At 36.0% G+C, this 25634-nt stretch overlaps 1 protein-coding gene across 1 annotated transcript in view; it reads left to right on the top strand.

Moving 5' to 3' along the window:
• SYT7 (synaptotagmin 7) overlaps nucleotides 1-25634 on the top strand; it is a 251363-nt gene that overhangs the window by 17716 nt on the left and 208013 nt on the right. The window lies entirely within an intron of this gene.

Raw genomic sequence — 25634 nt, 5'->3', positions numbered from 1 at the left:
GTGATCAAAAGGGGACAATCAATGGAACATGAGTGATCATGAGTGACTTTCAACAATAAATGTGTACTGTAGTCTTCTTCATGGGAAAATAAGACATCCCCTAAAAATAAGACCCAGGGCATATTTTGGCATTTCAAAAAATATAAGAGAGTGCCTTATAATCGAGGAAACAGGGTAGTATTGTAATTAAAATAATCCCCTGCCTCATTTATAGGTGAAATCTAAAAGTCAATCTTAAATTCCTTCAGCAAAGATGTTTTATATGATATCTATTCAAGTCGAGTCACACAGTAGATGGTGCTGTGTCCCCATGTAAGTGTGTAACAAACGTACTTTCTCAGACATGAGTTTGTACACACTTGTAACATCAGAACAATGCCATCTACTGGTGGTCAACAACCACGCACAAAAGATTATTTATGGGCAAGTGATCCAATTATAATCAACTCAAATGGACAAAATACTTTAACCTGTAAAAAGGGGAAAATGTATACCGACTGGGTGCGTGTGATTCAATTTTGTTTCTTTTCAAATAAATGTTTTAAAAATAGCATACTATGGATGTGTTTATTCACATTCATTTTATTGTTATTTCTGGTATTGTTCTTAATGTTGGCAACATTTTATACTCAATACTTATAACATTTTATGGTCAAAACAGATTTCCTGTGTTCTCAAGTAAAAAGGTACTTCTGTTTATATTCAAGTATATATTGTAGCTAATGCAGGATGATATAAGGAATGGCTATAATTTAATGACAAGCTTTGTGCTGACTTCTACCAATAAACATTGGGCCATCTGTAAAAAGCGAAATGATGATCTTGAGAGATCATCTTTATCTACAAACAGAGTACTGTTTCCATTTTACATGGTAGAGTAATTCAAATATTTTGAAAGTTTTTGAAAATCAAGGCTAGCTTTCAATGTTAATGGAAAGGTAATAATTCATTACATTGCAAAATGTCTTGTGTAAAAAGTATATATCTCATATCATTTTCTTTAAAGAGACCCTGCTATGTCCAAATCAGCTGTCCTTCAATCAATTCAGGTACATTTTTATTCAGTAAAAAGATACATACTCATCTCAGAAGTTTAGCTTTAGACCCAAGAGCTACCGGTAAGTGCAAAAAGTATATAAAACAAAGTGGGATCTGAAAAAGCACAGCTCACATATCTTTCAAATATAAACTTCATATAAAAACTGTCATCTTTAATACAATCTTAGATTCGTGAGGACATATGTATTCTTCAACAGCCTTGCTCCTAATATGAATGGTAAAGAGCCTGGGTTAAAACAGCAGATGAAACTGTGCGTCAGCATTAGCACTGTTTACTTTACATTAAATTACTACAGATCCCAGCAATGCCTTGTGCACACTGTTCATAATAGTTACAGTAGGTGCCGCATGAAAGGCTCCCAATCCAGTGGGGGTTCCCATGGTTAATAGTAGTAGTAAAAGTAATGTCCAATGGACTGGAATTCCAAAATTAGGTAAATACTGGACCTAAGGTCAGTGGTCCTCTAGTGGTGTCAGCCAAGGTGCATATGCACTTACATACTTTATGTAGTAAAGGGAAGTGAACAATCACACCTAACATGTATAATGGTATCCAAATAGTCTGATATCACACTCTGTTAACTGAGACTTCTGTTCCTAATCAAAACTTAGTGTGTAACAGCAGGCTGAAGTACAGAGTGTAAGACAGCTCACGTTATCTCCAAGGGGATTAGTAAATCATAGAGAGTCCAGTAAAGCCAACACAAGCTCTGACACGGTTTGCTTTATGTGCTTTCTCAGAGGGCATGGTGATCCCGCCTTATAGTTATATGGTTATATAGACCAGCTTTAGTGTTGCATTCCAAGATGGAAGATGCAAAAAATTGTGTACCTAATATGATTAAGTGATTACTAATTCTAAGTCGCATTTGTAGAGTAAAAAACAATCTACCAATTTTTCCCTTCAGTTAGCAAAATGACTGTACTACTACTATGGCACATAAACGTACCTGGATGTTTACAATTATGATTATTGTTTGACATAAATGCCCAGTGTACAATGTGGTCGTTTAGTGATTCAAATATTGGTAAGTAACGGATGCATGTATTGATATTAGTTTGGATATCCTGTCATCCTCGCTAGGTAGCTGCATATAATTTTATAGAGAAGTTGCAGGGTCTCTTTATTTAAATAGATTTCTTCATTTTTCTATATTCAGCAATTTATGAATCACAGACTGCCCCACAAATCTCAATGTGATTTGGGGAAAGCAGGTTAATTCTTTCAGTACTGTAAACGCTGACTCAGCTTGTAACTCTTTCAGGCCTAGTTTTCTGTAAGAGCTTATTTTCTTTCTTTTTTTAATCTCTTTGGAAATATTTGGAATGGTAACTTAATGCCAGCTTTTACTAGTTGGTGCCTTCTTGTTTTATTTCATTTCTGTTTATCTCTTTGGATGCATAGCTTGTATATTTGTTTTACCCAATGTATTTTTCTTTCTTTCATTTTTGCATTACTGTTAAAACATATTTTAAATCGGATTTACCATCTAATGAAAATGATAACTAAGAAAGCCATAAAAGAAAAAAAAATATCAGCTCTTCCTACAAAAAATGATTATGTGATCTAAAGAATTATTTATTACTTTTGTTAAATTCTCACAAGGCTAACTCAGAGATGTCATTAAACTGAGTATTCCCGATGACAGACCGGAACTATTAAAGCTCTCCAATACTTGAAAGGATAGTTTATCATGGAAGAACCTTGATGATCCATAAAACCTGGAATGGATTTCTTAAAAATCATTTGCTATTAGTTGGCAAATGATTTCAGTCCTAGTCCATTTCAGGTTTGCGGGACTTCTTTAGTTATGGAGAGCTATAATAAATTGGTGAGTTTTGTCAAATTTTAGAAATAGTCTGCAAAAAAATAAATAAAATATAATTAATAATATGAGATATTTCAAAGTGTAAATGCTAACAAGAGATGGTCAGTTTTGTTAAGTTTCAAAAATAGTTTCAGAAAGATTACAGATTTCAAATGTTTAGATACTAGTGAGTTGGAATCTCATGTATCAATGAAGGCAGCAGTAGTGTTGTTTTGAAGCACAGCTCTGTAGAATGGGGAATTCTGTCAATTCTGATGAAGCTATGAGAGCCTTAACTGCTCTTGAGCAAAGGAACTTAGATCTCAGGATGCTGGAAGCACAATGCTTACATTTGTATATCTCCAGAGACCAGGGGAAGGGCATGATCTCAGGAGGCTGCATTAAGTGTTTTCCTCTGTCTGAGATTTTCAGATAAATAAATATTTGTTGGAAAGATGCCTGGAACTGAGATTAATTACAGAAACACATCAGTATGAGTTTGCGATCTATGCCAAAGCTAAGTAGCAGACATTCTTGCATTTAGAAGTCTTGCAGAGTTTGTGAGGTGCTCCTGAGATCACAGTATATATTCTACACTACTGTTTAAATGGCAACATCATAAGCTTTTGTCTGTGGTTTTGACCCAAGGCCTAGATAAATCGTGGGGACTTTGAAGGTCAGTAGAGGAATTAAGAAACTTAATTTAGTGCCAGAAAGCATTTTAGCAAATATATACTTCCATTGATTAGTAATCTGTTAGCCTTTAGTGGTAAAGAATGAGAAAAAAGTCCCATCATGTCCTGACAGCCTACAATTACCTTGTGTAGTTTTGGTAACGTTTGTTAATAGGAGCTGCATTTTTAACTAGAATAGAACTGCTTTGTTGCAATAATTTTAGGGATTCAGGCATACAAACTTTCCTGAATGTTCAAGGACACTGAACAGAATAGGTGTAGGAAAATACAATGCTGAGAGAAAATAAAACCTTGTATTTTTCACCACCTTTCTGCTCAAACAAACCTACCGATGCATTGAAAAACACTGAAAGATATTACTAGAGACATCCTGAAGTCCTCTAGTTGTTGAGGAACTATGGGGTATAGCTAGGTTGTCTAACATGCGACCAGAACTCAGCCTGCAAAATTGTTTTGCCTGGCCTGTGGAGCTCACATCTGATACGCTGCAACCACTTCCTGCTGTAAATTGTAAACAAAGCTGACGCAGGAAGTCTCTCATTGCTCTGCTGTAGATTATAGCATCTGTGCGTAATGAGAGAAGCAATCTGTTTTTGGCATAGATACTGCTATGACATATTTAATACATCTTTATATGTATCTATATTTATTGGTTATATTGCTTTTTGTGTGGTGTGACTTAATATTAGATTTAATTCACAGATCACCAGATCACCTTCATTGGTCCATGTTGCTTACTTTTTCAGGCATGTACAGCTTTTGCTGTAACCCAATAAAGTGGGAGTTAAAATTGTAAACATCAGGTAATTCCTCAGTTAAGAAATTATTGGCTTTCCATGGATAAAATCAGGGAATGCTGCCAGCTGGTTTTCCTTGCCAGCAGAACAGGCCATTGCCAAACTTTGGAGGTCACAGAGAAGGAACATTTTAGTAGAGAAATATCAAAGTAAACATGTTCTTTTTAAATGGAAGTTTAGAAAAAATTATTACTTTCTTGGACTCTCAAGTAAAACAGTATGTCGTGTTCTCCCATACCCCCTTTGTAAACAATGGTTGAACCCCTTATTCTTCAATTTGCAGTAATTGGTAGAATAATGTTGACTTTAAAAATATACTCTTGAATAATTTATTTTAATAAATGAATTCTTCCAGTCTTTAAAATAACATAAAAAAGCATAGGAAAATAAATGTATGGTTCCCACATAAAACAAAGAATTTAATTTTTTCCTACTTTAGCCCTATATTGCTACTCACACATTGGCTTGTTTTTCCATCTATGTTTTTAGGAGAAAATGGAGAAAAGGGATAGATGGATATTGGACCTCATCCTTTACTTTTTTCATCTCACCATTTGCCCATATATTATTTGTCCTCAGTACACGTTACCCTTTGTACGGCTTGTTTGCAGCTTGAAATGCAGCATTGACCTTCCTATCCTTCTGTAAGTCAGACTGCTTATACCTAAAGCTTTATTGAAAAGAACAGAGCGGGTGAAACTGGAGAGCTTAAATACATGCAATCAGAATACAAAAATGCAACAGACAGTGTATTTGAACTGGTAAAAAAGTGAAGCAGATGGTAGGTTTGAGTAAAAATCTATATCTTACCAGCAAGGAAGCCATGGATTCCATGAGTCAGTGATGTTTGAGCACTAGATAAAGCCCAAAGCAAGTTAAAAGAAACAACAACAATAATTGCAATAAAATCTGAATCTGGTGCAGGTAGTGCAGATTCCAGCCCTGAGTGGATTTACTTGAGCTTCATTTTATATCTTCCACAAAAATAGTGTTAGCTGGTCAGGGGCAGAATTTGGGGCTCTCATATAAACTACAGAAGCAAAGAGGCAATGGTGTGGGCACTTTTTGTATAGTAAGCTGCATTTCTACTGCAATCTGCCTCTCCTCTGGGTATTAGCATTGTGAAACAAGAACTGCATTTACCCCTTAATCTGTAAGTACCCCGTTGGGGATGTTAGAGGAGGATCAGCCTTCTATGGAGAAAAGGCAGATGAGGTATCTTATTTTTTGCCTTAAATGCACTTTAGTGATATAGAGGGCTGTGGGGGATATTTTCTTAATGTCTGTAAGCTGCCACCAGTGGATGAATTCATTTTGGTTCCCCACTCCCAACTTCCAAGATTCCTAGCTTCAGGTGTTCTCATCCTTAGCGTCCCTTGGCAGTAATTTTAGAGACTTTGCATCACGAGTGCCTGCCCCCAAAACACCTTTTCATCCAGGCCATCCTGCATCTCAAGCCGGTTCATCTTATTGAAATGGCTTTATATTATTTAGATGTAGTCAAGGTGATTTGACTGTAGTTGGATGCCCCATCAGGATTCTGTAGGAAATATTCCTTGGCTGTGTTTGTAGAGGGCCTACATATGAGCCTTACTATAATACTATCAGATGCTTGAACAGACTGCTCTAACTACTTCAGGACCAACACACTAAACCCCCTTTTTTGCTAGATCAGTTTAAAAGATTCTGTGATGTATGCATCTGACTTTAAGATTTTTTACTAATTTTATTATTTGTTATTACATGGCAGCAGTTTATAGAATGTACTAGTACTGTCTCATACCTCTGTTCATTTTTATTAGGGCAGCCCCTAGATAATTAAGTAAAACGGGGCACAACATTTCAGAGTTTTATTATACCTTACACCCAGTTTCACCTGTAGAAATTTGAACGTATGGTATTGATGTCGTGCAGTCACTTCCTCACATTTTTGTGCTGTAAGAGCTTCTATGTTCGTGCCCGGTTTTACTTGCCAGGCTACTGTGTTCCACTGGGGAGGACAGAGACACATGGATTGTGTCAAGTACTGTATTATTAATATTTAACACTTTTTATACTTTGTGTCCTTTCACTAAATGTGAATTATCTACTTTCCAATTCTCAGTTTTTTTGTAATCAAACTGCTTTTAACACCTTTGATTGTTTTCGACTTGAAATAAACTTGTAAACGTTTTCATGTTGATGGGAAATGAAGTACATCCCTTCTTGTTCTACCCTGTCTTTCAAAGTTTATAATGTAAAAGTAAGGAGTTGAAAACATTTTAGTCATTATTTTGTAATAAAATGGTCAGGTTTAAAACCAATCATTTCTAGTGCTGATGTATGTTTTTTACAAACACCTCTGACCTCTATATAAGTATCTGTAATTAATGACACATTCAGTTTGTAAAACTTGTGGTCAGATTTTGTGATTCAAATATGTAAAAGGATGGATCAATTTCAATTCATCTTGCTGAATTATCCACAATATATTTTAAGTAATCATTTTGGGATTTATAAATAAGCATCCATGTTCTTTATCAGATTTATAACATAGACCCTACTAGCTACTTTTGTTGGTGGAAACTTTCTGACTTATAGGAGTCACTGCTTTCAACTCTTGGAGCCTACAGAGCCAAATCCCTAAATAATAAAAAATACAAATAAATCATGAATTGTGTGGAAGTAATTAAAACACTCTATGCCATGAAACAATTTATAGAGCATTACAAAAAAGATTTGTGTTTTTGTCACTGTGTATTCAGAAAATGGGTTAAAGTTTAATTGCCATTAAATTTGGTGACGGTTATGGCCCCCCATCAACACAATAATATATGATGGAACTGCTGTCCCACAATGTCTGACATATTTTGCTTTCCTTCTACAATATCAAGATATATACTGGTGGGTTAATAGGTTTATATGCATATTAGCCCTAATATGTGGCTGTATGACTGTGGCTGTATGACCGTGTGATTTTATTTAAGGGGTAGGGTTGAGTAGGAGTTAAATATGTGAACTAACGTAAAATATGAACCAAAAATACATATCTTATTTTATATTTGCATTTGCGTAGTGTAAATTAATACAAGCTGTAATATGATCAAGATAATTTTTTGCATGTACAATTTTACATATATCATATTTTACTATATCTTATTTATCTATTACCAGTTTCCTGTGATCTTTAGCTTGCTCTATACAATTGAAAAATCAAATTACATTTTTTTAAATGTGCAGATGTACAGTGTAATATAATACAAGCTATGTATCCCTCTGTATTTTGAATTAGAGAACAATGTACACTTGTATGTTTACATCTATATTACATTTTTTATTACTGTTTTACTGTAAGCTTTTAGTTGGGTCACATTGAAATGTTACATACAGTTCACTTTTTTTTATGCATAGCTATTGATTTATTCATCCATGTATGGGTTGAACTGATTTACATTGGTTCATTCTGTGTTATTATGCTTTAATATCCCCTCCTAAATATTGAGATATTGCTTGATATATGGTATTGAAGTTAACCTTGCTACTATAGATCTTGCACAGGTAGGCTAATTCAAATACCAGAGGTAGAAAAAGTACCTAAATATTCTATTGAAGTAAAAGTACAGGTTGAAAATCAAAAATCCATCAACCTTCGGACCTAAGGAATGCCGGATTTTTGGAAATTCCAGATTTCTGAAAGTTATACTCACCTCCACACACAGGCCAGCCTTCCTCTAGCAGCACCCGCAGACAGCTGGCACAGTTCTGGAGGGCAGGCATCAGGGATGTCTCAATGTGTATTTAGTGTAGCAAGCAAGACCTAACAGCTGTTTCTACAAAACAGTGCCATCAAAACATAAGTGGCCAAACAGTGTACTACAGTCCCTGTATTGAAAATGCACTCTGAAATTCATGCCGGAAAACTGAAAGAACCGGATTATCGATGGCCGGATTTTCGATTGTCAACCTGTATTATTATTTAAATGAAAATTTACTTAAGTACAAATAAAATTTCTTGTTAAAAAAATCTATTCGTGTATACCTATATGCACCCACAAGGGCAATTTTTTGGTAAAAATTGTGATCCTGGATAATGCAGGTCCAGTACAGACCCTGAAAAAAGACCCAATTTATAGAATATAGTTCTTTTCTCTTTTGTGTCTTTCTACCTTTTTGATTGATGAAATCACCTTCAACAGACTTATGTCAGGCTTTTCCACCCCAGCATAGTGATAAATCCCCTAATATTAATAGTAGTCAGTGGGAGTAAAACATTCCCTGGGATGAATAGTCAGTGAATCCCTGTGTTAGAGGGAAATGGCGGTACTTTATCATTGGTTTTTAGTTGTCACTTACCTTTTAGGCTTCATGCACCCATCACCTATTGCTAGTCCTCATACAGCAGCTCTTTTTTGGACCATTTTTCATTGAGAAGTCATCCCTTGTGCAAAAACAGAGGCTATTTTGTTGAAATAATGCTATTGGAGCATCTATGTAAAGCGTAACTAACATATTACAACAGAAATGACAGAAATAACAACATGCACATGTCCTGCAGGATACAGTAGATCAAGGTATCACTATTTTCCTGTACTAAAAAACAACTACGTCCAACTGCTATCTGAAAAGTTTAAGGATGTAGAATTTTTATAGACTTTAGCTGTTCCTCATTGTCTTTCATTGACATTTAGATTTGTAAATTATCTTTGGGCATTTTGGTCAATGTCTTTTAATTCAAAAGACATTTGTTGCAGGTGTGTGCTTTAAAGAAGTTTAATCTGTGAGCTGGGATATACAGGTCACCTATATCAGAAATGCAAAGATTTTATTTATACAGTAAATGTTATCAAATGCAAACATTTCATGAGAAGAGATAGCATTATTTCTAACAGATCATTGTAAATCCAAGTTCACTTGGTAATGCTCGGCAGGCTTTATGTTTTTGTGTGCTGGAGCTCTTCATTTGTTGTTGCAGGGCTGTGCTTATTCTGAATTGTTATTTTCAATTATAATTCAATTATAATTGTTGCATCTTAGTTGTTTCTTTTGGCAAAATCTAATAAACCATTTTGTCAAAAATAGCTATGACTTTCATGTATGTGGGGATGTAAATGTTGCATGGTTTTTAAAGAACAACTGACTAAAACCTACTGGCAGTATTGACACACATTTATGTCCGGAGCCACTCACCTGTCTGGCACTCTAACGCAAAGCAAATGGGTAGTTCCTACAGCATCAGGTGCACACAGGTATATGTACCTTCTTACCTACTTATTTCTGATATACTAAGGAGTAGTGACCACAGATTTACAATTTTTTTATTATTAATATTATTACACAGTATTTTTATAGTGCCGATATATTATGCATCACTTTACAAAGTCCCTAGTCATGTCACTAGCTGTTCCTCAAAGTGGCTCACAATCTAATTTCCCTAAAGGACAATTTTTTAGGAGGAAGCCAATTACCTGCAAGTTTTTTGAATGTGGGAGGAAACCAGAGCACTTGGAGAACATGGAAACACTGGGAAAACCTGCAAACTTAATGCAGATAGTGTTCTGGCGGGGATTTGAACCTGGGACCTAGGTTCAGTTAGTTAGTTTTCGCTGTAAAGACTAGAGTGCTAATCACTGAACCATTGAGCTGCCCAATACATTTAATTGCATATGACTGTAAAATACAAGGTCATTACATAAAAATTAGTGTTATCATACAAAAACAATGTTGGTTTTCAAAAACTGAATTGGGATTATGTTGTTTAAGTAAAGATTCACATAATAGCAAAGTTCTGCAGTCATGTCACCGTATTATTCTGCTTTGTGCATAAGGTATTTTGTTTAGTTTTGTGTGGAAAGTAGTGCTAGGGTTAAGCATTGTGTTTATGTATTGTATTTGTGTGCAATTGATCTGTATTCTTGCTAATATCACACCACAGCCCAATTACCTTCCATCTGTGTTTGTATCGCCGGCTTGCAGTGATTGGATAATGGAAGGCATTGATATGCGAGAGCTGGCAATGCTGCCTCCTAATTACAACTGCAAATAAATGAGAATAAAAGTACATTAGAGGCGATTGTGGAGATCTGCTGGCAATTACAGCTAAAAACCAAGCCCCATGAGCACTCTGCTATGGCACTGGCTGTCAGTGCAATGAAAAATGCATTTTGTTTTGGAAGAAGTTCATTTGGGGCTCAGGGCAGACAGTAAGGGCGTGAAAGATTCTGAGTTTTTGAGTGGTAAAAAGAAGACACACATCAAACTGAAGTTTATCACTGGAGACATTCAGCATGTTGTTTAGAAATTTTAGCTCATTAAAATAAACGGTCTCAACAATTTTTTGCTAAATCCTGTTAGTAGAAAGTGATTTTTGTTTTCATAGTGTCAGCTCTGTGCTCCAGGGCACACTGAAATTGCTTAATACCACACAAAATTGGGGGACCCTCGGGGCATTTTTGTTGTACCCTTTTTACAAGGCAAACTGGTGCTTTTTCTTTGGATTTAAAAAAGCTACATCATTTTAGTTCCCTGTAAGTTTTACTTCCAAATCTGTGTCACAGTGGCTTTATCCCAGACCTAAAGAAAAAATGTCCCAGCGGAAAAACAAAATGTGTTTATCTGTTTATCACTAGTTGCCTGGCTTTCATGCTTATCCTCTGTCGTTAGTGCTTTAAGTCACTGACCTGGAAAAATACGCAGCATTTTCAATCTGCATGTTTGGTTTGTTTTATTGACTTTAAAAAAGTCAAATTTTAATTGGTTGAAATTGCTTAAATATATCAAAATGATATAGGGAGGTTACTGTCAAAATGAGTTTGTCAATGAGAAAAATGAAGAAGCTGATCTTTTGGTTAAGACATAGATCGCTTCAGGATCAAAAGAAGCCAAAGTTGGGTTGCCACTTTTAGAGCCTATTCACAATGATTTGGTGCACTAATATATAATATACAATGGGCCTGATTTATTAAAGCTCTTCAGGGCTGGAGAAAATACAGTTTCATCACTGAAGCTAGGTGATCCAGCAAACCTGGAAGCTGCTAGCAAATGTTTTGAATCCTGGATCACATCCATTTCAGGTTTGCTGGATCACCCAGTGTCACCAATGAAAGTGTATCCTCTCCAGCTTTGAAGAGCTTTAAAAATCAGGCCCACTAAATGTTGAGTGCACCATACTTGAATTGTAGAATAAATAGCCCCGTGTAAAACTAAATAAGATACATACTGGTAAGATAAATATCATCTGATAGTCCCTATAATGGTACTCAGCTTAAACCGCTTGTATTTGAAAGCCTTCTAAACAGTCCTGGGTTTACAGTGTAAAAGCAAGCATTACGGAGACTCTTGTTCAATATAAGGTTGTTTAATTCTAGGTTTTCTGGATCACCCTGCTTCAATGATAAAAAAGTGTATCCTCTCCTGCCTTGGAGAGCTTTAATAAATTAGGCCCCATGTTCATGTCTTAGACTGATAAATGCCGTTTTTGGAATTGGAAAAAAAGGATATTGGATCCGAGACTGTTTAACATATTGAAAAATGTTCTGCTTTGATTTTGGAGATTTTACAGGTTTGTTGCTTGAGAAACCTTGCTGGTTTCCAGCACAAGAAGGAATAGGCAGGTACATAAAGGAAAATATCTGCCTGTCTATAGCTACCCAAAGTTTTACTTTAGTGACCTAAAGTGGGGCTAGCCTTATACCCCGGGAATCTAATCTGTATATCAGGCTGTTGGGCTTTCAATCACAGTCAAATATTTACCTGGTTAGAATTTTAGAATTTGCATGAATGCCATATATGCCCAATTACCCTCTTTTTCAGCACCTTCCATACACTCAAATTTATGATATAAGGGGGGGTATGATGATGTAGTTATATTATTCAATGCCATAGGTTCCTAGTGCTAAAAAAGTGCCTCTGCCAAGAAGTGCTTTTTAGAAGTGCAAGTATTTTACCTAAAGGAGTGTTGTACAGTTGCTGCAGTAATAGTGTTAGTGAAATTCTGTGTGTTTAGTACCTTCAGAAAGAACATTTAAAGAGGAAGTAAACTCAAAAAAGGCCAAAACAAAAAAAAAAACAATTACCTTCAATCCCACAGTGCAGTCGATCAGTCCGGAGGTGTCTTCTATCGGGTCACGCCTCGTCCCGACGCCGCCATGTTCTCCTTTCCTCCGGGTTCTTTTTCCTACGTCACCCGACCCAGACGCGGGATTGGGTGAAGTAGTTGGGAAAAAAACTTGCCACTCTCACTGCACATGCGTGAGATCGGCTTTTTTTTCCCCTTTTGATGAAAGGCCTCCTTCTGCTCATGCCCAAGGTGTTCTCGAGGTGCTTTTTTTGTTTTGTTTGTTGTTTTTTTTAAAAAAGAGTATTGTACTTGAAACAAACAAACAAAATTTTTACTTAACATAAAAGGGTTGTCTACCCTTTTATGTAAAGTGAAAATTGTGAGTTTAGGTATGCTTTAAGGTTTGTTATATTAATATACACCTATTTTAAGTATGTCCACATTTTGGACACACTGACATCTAGCTGCTGTATACTTTGTGCACTGGGTTGCATCCAGATATATTTGATAAACTGCAAACTCCGTACAAAAAATACAAAGAAAATGTACAAAAGGTAACACAAAGGTAGCAAAACATGTTCATTTTGGTATTAAAAGCTTTATTCATAGTACAAAGGATTTCCAGAGCACCATAGGGTTAGCTAAAGGCACAGCAGAGCAGTAATCATATCCTTGTAGACAGAATGGCGCCCATTAAAACCTTTTGCTGGAGTGTGGAATAAGGGACGAGTAATTGGGATTTGTCATTGATGTGTATGTGTAAACTTTAGCTTTTGAAATCTTTAAACGACAGGAATTTTTTAAACCATGGTTTAAATTAACATAACTGTCCATTGTTTTAGAATTTCGGCCTTGCTACCACTTTAGTCAGCCCTTTAAGTAAAAGGACTGTTGATAGTTGTTCACTATTTGACCACACTGACTTTGTGCAGCATCATTGGGTATTTTTTATGAGCCCTGGGGTGCCCTTGATAAGTTTCAAACATAACAATGAAACTGTGAGCTCCATGCAGAGACACAGAAAATCAACAATGCTCAAATGGTAACACAATAATAATATTTTTTTTTAATAAAGCCTTATACATGTGTCACAGATAACATTCACACTTTCCCTATTTTATAAATTGTCAGCAAAAAATTATTTTTAATAATATATAAATCTGATGCACACATCTTGTATTGTAACTAAGTAACTAAGGCATACTTCATGTACCCACATTATTATTCTGAAGAGCAAAACTCTTTTTCCTTTTGTAGTATTAACAATAACTGCAACTGAGATGATCTGATTCCTTTTAAATAAGGACACATGAAAAATGCATGATGCAGGCTTATAATAATTCCATTTTTTATCATTTACTCTCCTAAAGCAAGGGTTTCTGAGATAACCTGAGGTTATTATGTAATTAACTTAGCCAAAAGTATAAATGAGTTTGACATTTCAGAGAATGTTATCTTATTACCTTGCTATTATATTTTGTTTTCCATGGAGAACATGTTTTAGATATGTTTAAAATGATCAAATCTTGTTTCAAAATGATTTCCGGGAGGTAACCGTTTTTCATACATTTCCTCTCCATAGCCATCTAGATGACTTTGATTTTGTTGCAGTCTCTGCATTACTCGCTAGCTTGTACTCAACCACTGCTTTGAAGAAAAATCATACTGCTCTGTGAACAAGAATTTAATGTACCCAGCACAGCTTAAGTTACATTGTATTAATGCTTGTTAACTATCAAGCAGCAAGTGCATAATACAAATGTTATTTGCCAATGGGACATAAAACACATTTCCTGCCAATGTTCCCACATTCCATTTAGTTAATACAGAAGATAGATTGGATTGCTTCAGCAGTATATAGAGAGGAATATAATGATGTCAATTGAATAAGAAGTTCAGGATTTAATATCAAGAGAATGCTGCCCCTTTGAATTGCAATGGCTGGCTTCCAAATGGTCTATATTGGACTTGCTCAATAATGTATGGCAAGGAATTTGGTATGTAAGGCAGGACTTACCTTTCCTTTGAATGCTTAATGATGTATTCTGCTGTAAGATTATTTATAATTGACTGACATGAATACTGAACACAGTTTCCATTGTACTCATCTGCACTGTTATTTTAAGGCAGTCTGTATAGAATTTGTTTTTAGATATAGATAAAAAGCAAAACTACACTATTAAGCTTTTTATATAAACCATTTTTTAAAAGTGGACCACCATTCTCTTCCTTCTCTTTCTCAATATGATCTTCGGCCATCATGATTGGCCACACTGGCATGGGGTATCCCCAGTTTGGGAGTTCATTAAGTCCTGGCAAGTACAGGGGAAGCTGGGGTTGCTGGCCATGCACAGCTCATCTTCTTTGACAGTTCCATGGAGTTACCAAGCAGGTGGAAGGGATAACTGCAGAAGAGACATTTCCTGACCTTTTTTGCAATAATGACATTCTTAATTGAAAAAAAAGGTTTAAAAGTGGAACTTTAGTTCGGCATTCAAGCAGATAGGGATTAGAAAGAACAATATAGCCAAAGCATTTCTGGGTTTTGTAACCCTAAACTGCTTGCAGGATTTGATGTCTGAAGTCAGCAGATCTTCACCTCAGAGAACCAATACCTGGTTTAATGGCCATAGTATCAATGTGCTTGTTTGGCCAGCAAACTCGCCTGACCTAAACCCCATAGAGAATCTATGCAGTATCGTCAGGATCAGAGACACCAGACACAAAAATGTTGCTATCAAAGCATCCTGGGCTTCCATAACACTTCAGCAATGCCACAAGGCTGATTGCCTAATCTACACGTAGCTTTGATGCAGTAATTCATGCAAAAGGAGCCCAAACAATTATTTTCAGTAGGCCAACATTTGCGTAATAAAATCATTTATTTTATTGGTCTTCTGTAATGTTCTAATTTTCTGAAATACTGAATTTTGGGTTTTTGTTACCTGTAGGCCATAATCAGCAAAATGAAAAGAAATAGATGTGAAGTTTATGTGCAATGCATCTTTATAACATGTGACTTGCACTTTTTGAATTGAATTACTGAAATAAATCATATTTTCAATGATATTCTGATATTGTTGAAATATAGCTCAGAAATATGTTTTCCTGTTTTCGGCTTACTGGGGGTTCTTTTGTGCACCTGCTTAGACATTTACCCCCTTGCTTTAGTTCTCAACTGCCTTTATTCAAGGTACTCTCCATCTTTGACTGGCTGAAATATGCTCCAGATCCAGTCGATATCAGATTCTCTGCAGTTGATCTTGTACGTATTACCGACTTGTCATGCTTTGTTCTGCACTGTGTATCTGTGTTGGGGCAGCCATCTTGGTAGAGGTAAGGTTTTGCTTCATCATGTCAGATCCCCCAGCAAGAACAGTGAGTAGTTCAATAATATTAATACCAAATCTCCTTACTTAAATATTCTGAGACTAGCAATCAATGACAACAGTGCCGTAGATTTACACTACAAAAATACAGCCATCAGAATTTTATGGATAGGAGTGCCTAGGCATCCACACAAACCAGAAAGTGCACTGTTTTTGTGGTGGAATTTCTGACAGAAAATATAATGTTAGTTATAAACATCCTAATCCTAATTTTTTTAGTTCAGGTCAACGTAATGCATTACATTATAAGTGGTATGTATTAAAGAAATTAGCATTATTACCCATATTATAATCTTGTTTTTATATAGTGCTGACTGTACCCGGTGCTTTACAAAGTCCTTAGTCGTGTCCCTACTATAGCCATATGACATTAACGCAGTCCAAGGCTAAATTTTGAGAATTTCACGAATACCCAGAGGAAACCCGCACAAATACACTGGGAACACTTAAATGCCCTTGCAGCAGTTGCATGCATATCAGGCTGTCTGATGGCTGTGTGACCATTCCTAGCACAACAATGCTAGTGTTTGCTAATAATACTAGTACATATTTCTAATGGAATACATTTTTGTGGGAGAATCAAGGCAAAAGTAAAGCACTTTTAGTAAATTAACATTTTTAACTACATATGCAGGATCTTCATCTGATCCTCCCCTGCTAGCTCCTATGTCTCTACAGGGCACAGAGATGTAGAAACCTTAAAATAAATGACTGAGCCCAGTGAAATGACTGACACTCCCTGAGGAACTAGATTCTGAATATGTTCTGGCAGCTGTATCGCTTTAATAAGGCTAAATTTTGTGGCATAGAAGAGGTTAATCTAGTTACTAATCCACTGTACAGTACCTCAGAACTCAATATATTTGCAAAGTTCTATCAATCAAACACAGCGTTTCCCAACCAGGGTTCTGTCCAGAGGTTGCTAGGGGTCCTTTGAGCAATGTGTGCCTCTCAGGTCAGATTAAGTAGTTTAAGTGACACCAATGATCTTGCCTATCTGAAAGGTTTATAATAATTTAATAATTTAAGAGGTATTTTTCCTACTGACCACCACACTTATATACAGTAAGCTGTGGCTCTGGTAATTATAGCAAGGGGTTTCCTGAATATACTGTAAAGTATTTTGTATTATGGTATCCCCCCATGCTAAAGGGTTGAGAAAAGGTGGTCTAACACCTAGAAGCTGCTTACAGCATCACAAGATTGGCAGAACAGAATTACAGATAATGTGTCACTTTTCATATACTGTACATATAATTCTTCTGGATATTTAGTTATTTTCCTGGGGCTTCAGCAATGATAATTTGTAGCTACCGTCTATATTATTTATTTATTTATTTTTTGTAATGACTTTCCTCCACATACTCTCAGAAAATAAAATCACTTTTAGTTTAGATGCCCTTAATAAAACTACAAGTGAATGATGACACTCCTCACAAAGTTACAAATTTACATTTTGAACCAAAATGGTTTTGTACCAACTGCAGGGACATTATTGATTATTTGGGTTCTTTAACAGATGTTTGTGGAAACATAACATATAAATCAGGCTCTTATGACAGTATAATCATTGGTAGATTGAAGGAATAGGCTACTGCAAAATATTATTTTGCAATTTCTCAGTCAGTTTTGTTCCTGTTTTAGCTGAGTGTGACAACTTTAATGTTAAAAGGTACACTCCCATCAGATACGAACATTTATTGCAAGATCCTGTAACATATATGCTCTAGTAAAGCTCATAAAACACACTAAACCTGGAGCATATGTTTTATTGGCTATTTAAGGGAAGATAAACTTTACACAGCCCATAAGACATACAGTTCCCATAGGAATTCTACTAACAGTCAAGTAGAAAGCCTCTTGCCTGTTATGTATGTTTGCTAATTGAAAACACAGAAGGTAAAGCTGAATGTAGATATTAGATTGCAGTTTGACATAGGAACATCCTCCCACAGCCATAAAAGCTGGAGGGGATAAGAGGGCTTTGTGCTGCAGCCAATGAGCAGATTAGTTGCTGGCCATAGCCCTGCCCTGCCATTGGCTGCCTGGCCTATACAGCTTCTTATGTTCCGGTCACTAGTTGCCCGCTGTTGTGTTAGACTTTTCTGGCTAGGTTACCTGTTGTCTGTTTTCTGACCCTGTGATTGTTTGCTGTCTGGAATGACCTTTGCCTGCGTCCCCAAATCTGCTTTGTCTTATTTGGACACCTTATTTAGTGGCTTGACTACCTGTGTTTGGCCTTGTTCTGATTTGTCTCTGCTGGACTCTTCTGTACTACACCTGTGGCTCTCTTGGTTACTGGCCCTGGACTGTCTGACCTTGCATCAGATGTCCCCTGTCCTGCTCTTTTTGGCTTTTGGTTCTCCATCAGTCTTTTTTCTCATACACAACTCCACATCTCATTACTGAAGCCCCAAAGGGTTTTTAAAATTTAGTGAAACAATAGCCTACCAGGGTTTACTCATAACAGCAAAAATAGATTTGGACAGATAGAGATATTAAAGCCCAACTCTTCAAACTTTACTTTGTGGTCTAGCCAAAAACAAAAAAAGCAGTTATGGCTGCAATATTGACTTCTTTTTGGTTGCCCAAATCTCAGAACTCAGGGTTGCATGCTGTGAATACTGCCCTGCACTCACACAGTACAGTAATGCAGAGAAAGTAGCTTATAAGTGGGGCTCATTGAATAATTGCAGACCTCCCAATGACTGGGGAAAGTTAAACCAAGTAGAGAACTCTACACACCATGTAATAATTATATTTAGCAAAGAAGAATTGTATATAATAAAAGTGTAGCAGGCATACTGCTTTCAAGCAAGAATCAGAATCAGAATTTTGATTGCTTGCATCACATTCAGTACTGGGATTTTGGGTTGGATTACTTGGGATTGCTTCTCATCAACTCAAGTAATAATATGTGAAAGCTGTTAAAATATTGCCACACAATGTTTGTTATGCATGCAGAAGTGTGGCTTCTATCTCTGTGCAAATTATGAGATTTATATGTGTTTAATGCATATGTTTTTAATGGTCTGCTGAGCAGGTGATCTTTCATGGAAATATTTAGGGACTTCTGCCACATACATAATAGTGTGATGTCAAAAATATGCTATACGGAGTACATATTTGTGTTGAGCTTTTTAACTCATTTACTAAATGAAGTGAATTATCCTTTGCAGAGTGATACATCACTTCAATAAGTGAACATCATAAACTCCTTTAGTAACTCACCTCAATTGAGTGCTCGATTTGAAGGTACACACATCTTCCTGTACAAAAAACCACTAACAATATTTATTTTGTAATTATCATGATACAGCAGTTTAACTATGTGATGAATTTTTCATATCAACAAATATGGGCATTGGTGCTTTTTAAAAGATTTTTCCTTTTTACTGTTCGTTTTACTGTTCTTTAATATTTAATGATATTTTGGTGTTCAAATTACAGGTTTAAATGGAGTGCCTTTTGAATATTACTTCTAGACATAAATAAAGCCTTTTGAATAATCATCATATCCCAACATCTTTGCTGCATGACAACACTTAACCTGTAATCTTCATTAGGTGGTGATTATATGAAGATTGTGGGGGTTTAGGTTTCAGTAGCTGTTCGCATGTGTTATGGCTACAGGCCCTAAGGAGGTATTCTGTTCTTTCTGTTCTTTCCTAGCTTTATCAATATTAGAAGATGTTAAGAATAATAATATACTCTATTTAAATTTCACAGCCAAATTACCATGGGGGGGGGGGGGGTGTATCAGATTGCACACTATATAGCCCACTTGTTAACTACAGCCTGTTTCAATATACACAAATATGAATCTTGTATTGAAGCAACCCTGCCTGGCTATTTGGAATATTGTGGAGTGTATATATATATATATATATATATTTATATATAGCTTGACATTAGGAATATACTAAATTTTCATCTTGTAATACCCTTTCCTTCTGAACGCTGCCCTTTTCACTAAATTTCACTAACCACTCTTTACTTTTGTAAAGAGTATAATTTTAGTACACAAATATCATGTAACAGTACATATCATGGAACAAGCTTAACAGTGGTCAAGTTTTAAAAATTGCTTTTGAGATGGATGGTTAAATATGTAATTTGATTGGTTGGTTTGTGGAACAGATGAAGTTAGTCATTTAGGCTTACAGTAAAATTTTGTCATGTGTCACATGTAAAATATCCTATCACAAATAGAATTATTATTTATTCTGATTGCAGTAAACTATGATTTGATTAATCACATTATACATCAGTGTTTCCTAATTAGGGTTCTTTTCAACCCGAGGGTTCCTCCAGAGGTTGCTAGGAGTTCCTTGAGAAATGAGCAATTTGTTCCACCAAGTGATACCAATGATTTTTCTGGCTATATCTGTAAGAGTGACATTCTTACCAGTGGCCAGCAATGTAAGAGGCATTCTTCCAACTAACCACCATGCTAATATACCGTACGATTTGTATACAGGTAGTCCCCTGGTTACATTCGAGATAGAGACTGTAGGTTTGTTCTTAAGTTGAATTTGTATGTAAACCAGAACAGGTACATTATTTTAATAAATGAGATTAAAACAGATGTTTGTCTCAACATATTATTAGGCAGCGTGGTGTCAGGTACTGTATAAGGTCCTCACTCTGAGTTAATCACAAACAAAGCAAAAAAAAAAAAATCTTTATAGAGACTAGACATTTATTAACTTCTGGAGCAAGCTGTGCTTTGATATGCAAAAAGAAACAATTGCAGAGTTTGTCTTGGTCATTAAAGAGTTACAAGAGGCTGCAGAAAGAGCTCACCCCCCCTAAGATCAACCACAACCTCAGCTGTGTTTAGCTAAATATTTCTTCTGCAAGTCATGCATACAGGCCCCTCCGCCCTTCAATCCTCTGCTATGCACAGAGGGAGCACGGAAGCCCCGTTCATATCTAGGAGGCGTCCATATGTTGGATGTCTTTAACCCGGGGACTACCTGTATAGTAATTATAGTAGGGGTTCCCTGATAACCTGAACGTTTTTTCAAGGGTTCCCCCATGTTAAAAAGGTTGAGAAAGACTGCTATAAAACATTACTTCTTCTGGTGTGCCTTTCTACAGTAGTGGATGCTCCAGGATCTCCACTCCCACAAACTCCTGCTAAATTTTAAAACCTCCCATTTCGGTATAGAGCCATATTTTTAAACAGGTAAACCATAAAGAGAGACTTTCACTCACATATAAACACATGCTTAGGCTGAGTTTATACAGATGTAAAAATAGGGGGACTGAAAGGCATTTTGATATATGATTATTAAAGACAGTTGTCGAACAAAGTTCAACCACAGAATTTAGAAATACATTTGCATTTTTTATTGTATTTGCCCTTGTGTCCTTGCTTTAATATATTCACTTGGAAACGCAAAAATGCAGCTACATAGATATGGGTCGGTAGCAGAAAGTTGATTCCTCACATAATGCTCTGCTTCTCGGTGTGGTATAGAGCAGTGTTTTTCAACCTTTTTTGAGCCACGGCACATTTTTTACTTTGAAAAAATTCTGCGTAACACTACAAATCAAAAATGTTACAAAATGACACTCTGTAGCTAATTCTCTTGTCTCTAAGAATAAACAAGGCAAGTAAGCTACCTACTGCCACCCACTGACATGGAAGAGTATTACATTACCCTGCCAGTCACTACAGCACAGACACCCAACAGTGGTAATTGGATAATTTTCCACAGTACATCTGAAGATCTCTCGCGGCACAGTGGTTGAAAATCACTGGTGTAGAGCATTCGGTGCAGTTTAGTCAAGCAGTGACCCCGGTCATGCAAGACATAAAGCTTAAAAAATATATATATGGGCTAAGAACTAATTAATATTCTTTACAAATGGCAGTTCTGCAACTTCTATGGAGTAAATACATTCATCTATGCTAAAAACAATCTGTTCATTACCTAATAATATGCAATATAATATTCTATGTGTATATTATAAATCTAATTGTATGTCTGAATCAATAGCAAAATTCTTAGATATAGGTAGAAGCAAAAATTACTATTGCCGCATTGTCTTCTGAAAAACTGTTTTCCTATAACACATGCATCACAGTAAATACAACCTGTTTTTTTTTTACTGAATTGAATTTTTACTGTTTCTCGTTAAACTGCACAAAAGCATGAATTTTGTGAACTTTAATTCAGTGCCATGGTCAGCGGAAGAAACTACTGTAGTCAATTCAGTAGATTTTCTTTCGGCACATAAAAAGGCCTTCCGTAAAGCTTAAATTGCATTGTCCATCTCCCTGTGCTTATGGAGGTTTCCCTCCAAGGCTTGCTGCTGTTAACATTGTTCGCTGGAGCTTATCTGCCACAAGGTTATAAATGTTTTAAATTACGGGCTGGTCCCAATTCCCTCCCAAGCAACAGTTGCTAAGCGAGTTTCACACCCAGACTTGCTATTATAGAAGTAATAGATGCCAGTTTCCCTAAAGTGGAAACATCTTGGCAGTTCTTAGCAAGATACGAGAGCTTAGGGGAAATTAGAGTAAGATCCATCATCATGCGGCTTGTGCTGGGTAATGCTGTGTCTAACAGGTGCATCAAAGAAATATTTTTTTTTAGGAAAAATGGCCCTTTTCAAATGCAGAATATATTAAAAATTATGAGCTGATTAAAACTAAGACCATGCTGTCTTTGTAACAGGAGTGAAGCCTATATGCAGACCATTAGCAGAGATGCGTAAAAAATTATGTACCTGTGCCCACTCCCTCCACCAAATTAGGTCGATGGTGAGCCCAGCATTCACAAAGGATGGCATCACATTTTTTTGTAGATTTGGACCTTTTTTTCTGGTTCAGTTCTTAGGACTGACTTGAAGGGAATGAGCACACACATTGGGCCTGATTTATTTAAGCTCTCCAAGACAGGAGAGGATACACTTTCATCAGTGAAGCTGGGTGATCCAGAAAACCAGGAACGGATCTGGTCCAGGATTGAAAACATTTGCTATCCAATAGTAAAAAACCATTACATGTTTGCTGGATCACCCAGCTTCACTGATAAAATTGTATTTTCTCCAGCCTTAGAGAGGTTTATTAAATCCAGCCCAATGATTTAAAATCAAACATTGATACATGTTATCTGACTTGGTAACAGAAGTGAGATTGAAACCTTGGTAAAAGTTGTCATTTTTGTTTCCTAAGGGAAAGAATGGGGCAGGGGGGATTCTTTTTGACCCCATAGGATCAATCAGACATATTATCTAAATTGAAATATTCTCATGTTATTGTCCCTCATCATCATGATATAATCCAGGAATTTGTGAGTTGGTATTATCCAATCTGTTTTAAATATTGTTTGTCGCATTACATTTCCATAGAGGAAGCCATTAAAACGGGTTAAGAGTTGTAGTTTATAAGGGAAAAATGCTAAGCTTACCTGTGATCATCAGCAGAGCAAAAATATATTATTGCTCTTTACAGAGTGAAATGTGCTGCTGTCTTGAAAAACAGTTAATGGACAAAGTACCCACATATGTTGTGCAATTTTTTTCTGTAATGAATCTGATATACAAGGAGTTTAGGAAAATTGATTTTTTTAGTTTAGGTCTAGTGTACGAGGTATTTGGTACAAGGTAGTGTACATGGTATTTTTCCCTCGGTTATTGTTGGTATGAGTTTTGTTGTGCATTTACTGCTCCTTTGATGTTAAGGCAACCTTAGCCCACACTTGCTGGCCTTGTTTTTTTTTTTTTTTTACCGAAGCACAGATGTGTGATCCGAAGAGCTTACATTCTTTTTATTTGATAAAAATTCTTATAATAGTATAGGTAATAGTTAACCCATAACTATCAGTGCAAGATGTCACATGCTGCCTGAGTCTCTAAATGTTTTTGTTTTATTTGTTTCATTGTTAAAATAAATTTTAGCAGACTGCCTGTTTAGTAGTACTGTATAGAGTTTGCTGTACAGAGGTTGCACTTATTTGGTGCTTTTTTTTAATATGGGTAAAAGATGACATGACTGAAAATATTAGATTACTGACATTACTGAGATGACAATTAGAGAGAGTAGTATGAAGGCAGTTCCAAAGTATCTCTTTGTAGAGAATTGCATTTTAATTGGGGTTTTGTAAACATTTGTGCAGTTCACATTGCAAAGTAGGTCAGGAGCTGTGACATCAGTAAATGAGGAATATATAGGCTTTGCCTATACTGCTAGAGTGTAAAAAGTAGAAACATAAACTTTACAAAGAAATAATTTACACTCATGTATATATATATTTGCATGTACTGAAAACAAGAGGACCTAGCCATTCATTTATTTTTCAGAACACACAATATATATAATTACTTACATCTGTACATCTGAACCTTTAAACGATTGTAGCATGTGTGAAACGCGTGCCAAGCCACATCACCTAGCAAAAAGAACTTGGCACCAGCTGCATCAATAACCTTTATATCCCTAAATGACTAAAGCTACATTCCTCTAGAGGCAGCAGTACCATATAAATCTAGACAGAAATTCTAATTCATTAGAACTTCACTGGATAAAGAACATCCTAGGTTTGGAAAAGTAATCTTGTCCTATATGCCTATCTGTGCTTTACCTAGATACAGATAGATTTCTGCACCTGTCATACAGTGTTTGTGTGTCTAATAAATGCTATCAAAGGTGTGGAGCATTAAAAAGCTGGTATCTTGGTTTATAATTAATACAAACTAGCTACAGTTCTTCTAAGTAGAAGTTTGTGGTCACAAATCATTATTTACATTCTCAACCCAAAACTTAACCACACTTGTAAATGATCCATGTTTTGACATAACAAAAATCTAAAAAGAACCCTGAAGAATCTGTAAATGCAAAGTTCATCATGTTTCCTAAGAGCAAAGAATACTCTTCAAATGACATCATGCTTCTCAAAGTAAATGTTCTCTTTAGATGTTACAATTTTATGGTATTGCAGCACCTCATACCACATATGGGCTATAGGAAAAAAACCACTGGATAGCATAGAACATCCTCACTGGGTTTACCCCAAGAACCCACTTGATAGGTTCTATAACCAGATCTTGTATACATTGTCCTCTATTGACCTATTTTTTTTATTGTGTTTCATTTTTAGCTATGTCTACTTTAGCTAGTAGCATTCTTTTACAACTGTGTTTCATTTTGCTTACTGAAATCTGTCCTACCATGATGTTTCCCATGTTGTCAGATTTAAAATTCATTTGGTAAAGTTAAATGGAGAATTTTACAGATGCCTCAAAAGCTCAACCTTTACAAAATTTTTTTTTTTCAGGCATAAAATTGTACTCGTTTTAAGGCTAATGTCCTAACCCTTACATCCAACTTGTTATTTCGTTTCAGCGTTTTTCTTGCTGTCTGTTCATTCAGGTCTGTTTCATGATTTAAATCCTTTTGCAGTTTTATTGCTGTAGCTTGATGTCTATAACAACAGACGTGTTCTCTGCCTACAGAATAACCAGGTTCCAATATTCCAATCTTCTTTGCAATGCACTGTGCAAACATGTGTGGGATTCTGTAACTGGTGGCATGCAGAGGGGCTTATAATGTAATATACTGTGCAGTTGATTGCAAATGTGTTTCATATTCCAAAGTGTAAGAATTTATTCTCCTTCCTACCGGAAGCTTATTATAATTAGTTGCTTCTTACTGGTACTAAAAATAAATGAAGCTCCTTTTCTTCCTTGTCCTCTCACACAAAGGGTTTTCTTTTTTCCTTGTCTAATTGGAGCTTTCTTTTCACCTGCTTCTTTTTAACCAACTTATTCCAGAGCTGCTGTCTTTCTTTACCTTCCAGTCCAGTCATTAAATGTTTCTCTCTGGTAGGCTCCCCTTT

Source organism: Pyxicephalus adspersus, chromosome 9 (assembly GCF_032062135.1).
Source record: "Pyxicephalus adspersus chromosome 9, UCB_Pads_2.0, whole genome shotgun sequence".
Taxonomy (NCBI): domain Eukaryota; kingdom Metazoa; phylum Chordata; class Amphibia; order Anura; family Pyxicephalidae; genus Pyxicephalus; species Pyxicephalus adspersus.
The sequence above is the reverse complement of the archived record's forward strand: the minus strand, read 5'-3'. Positions and strand labels throughout refer to the sequence as shown.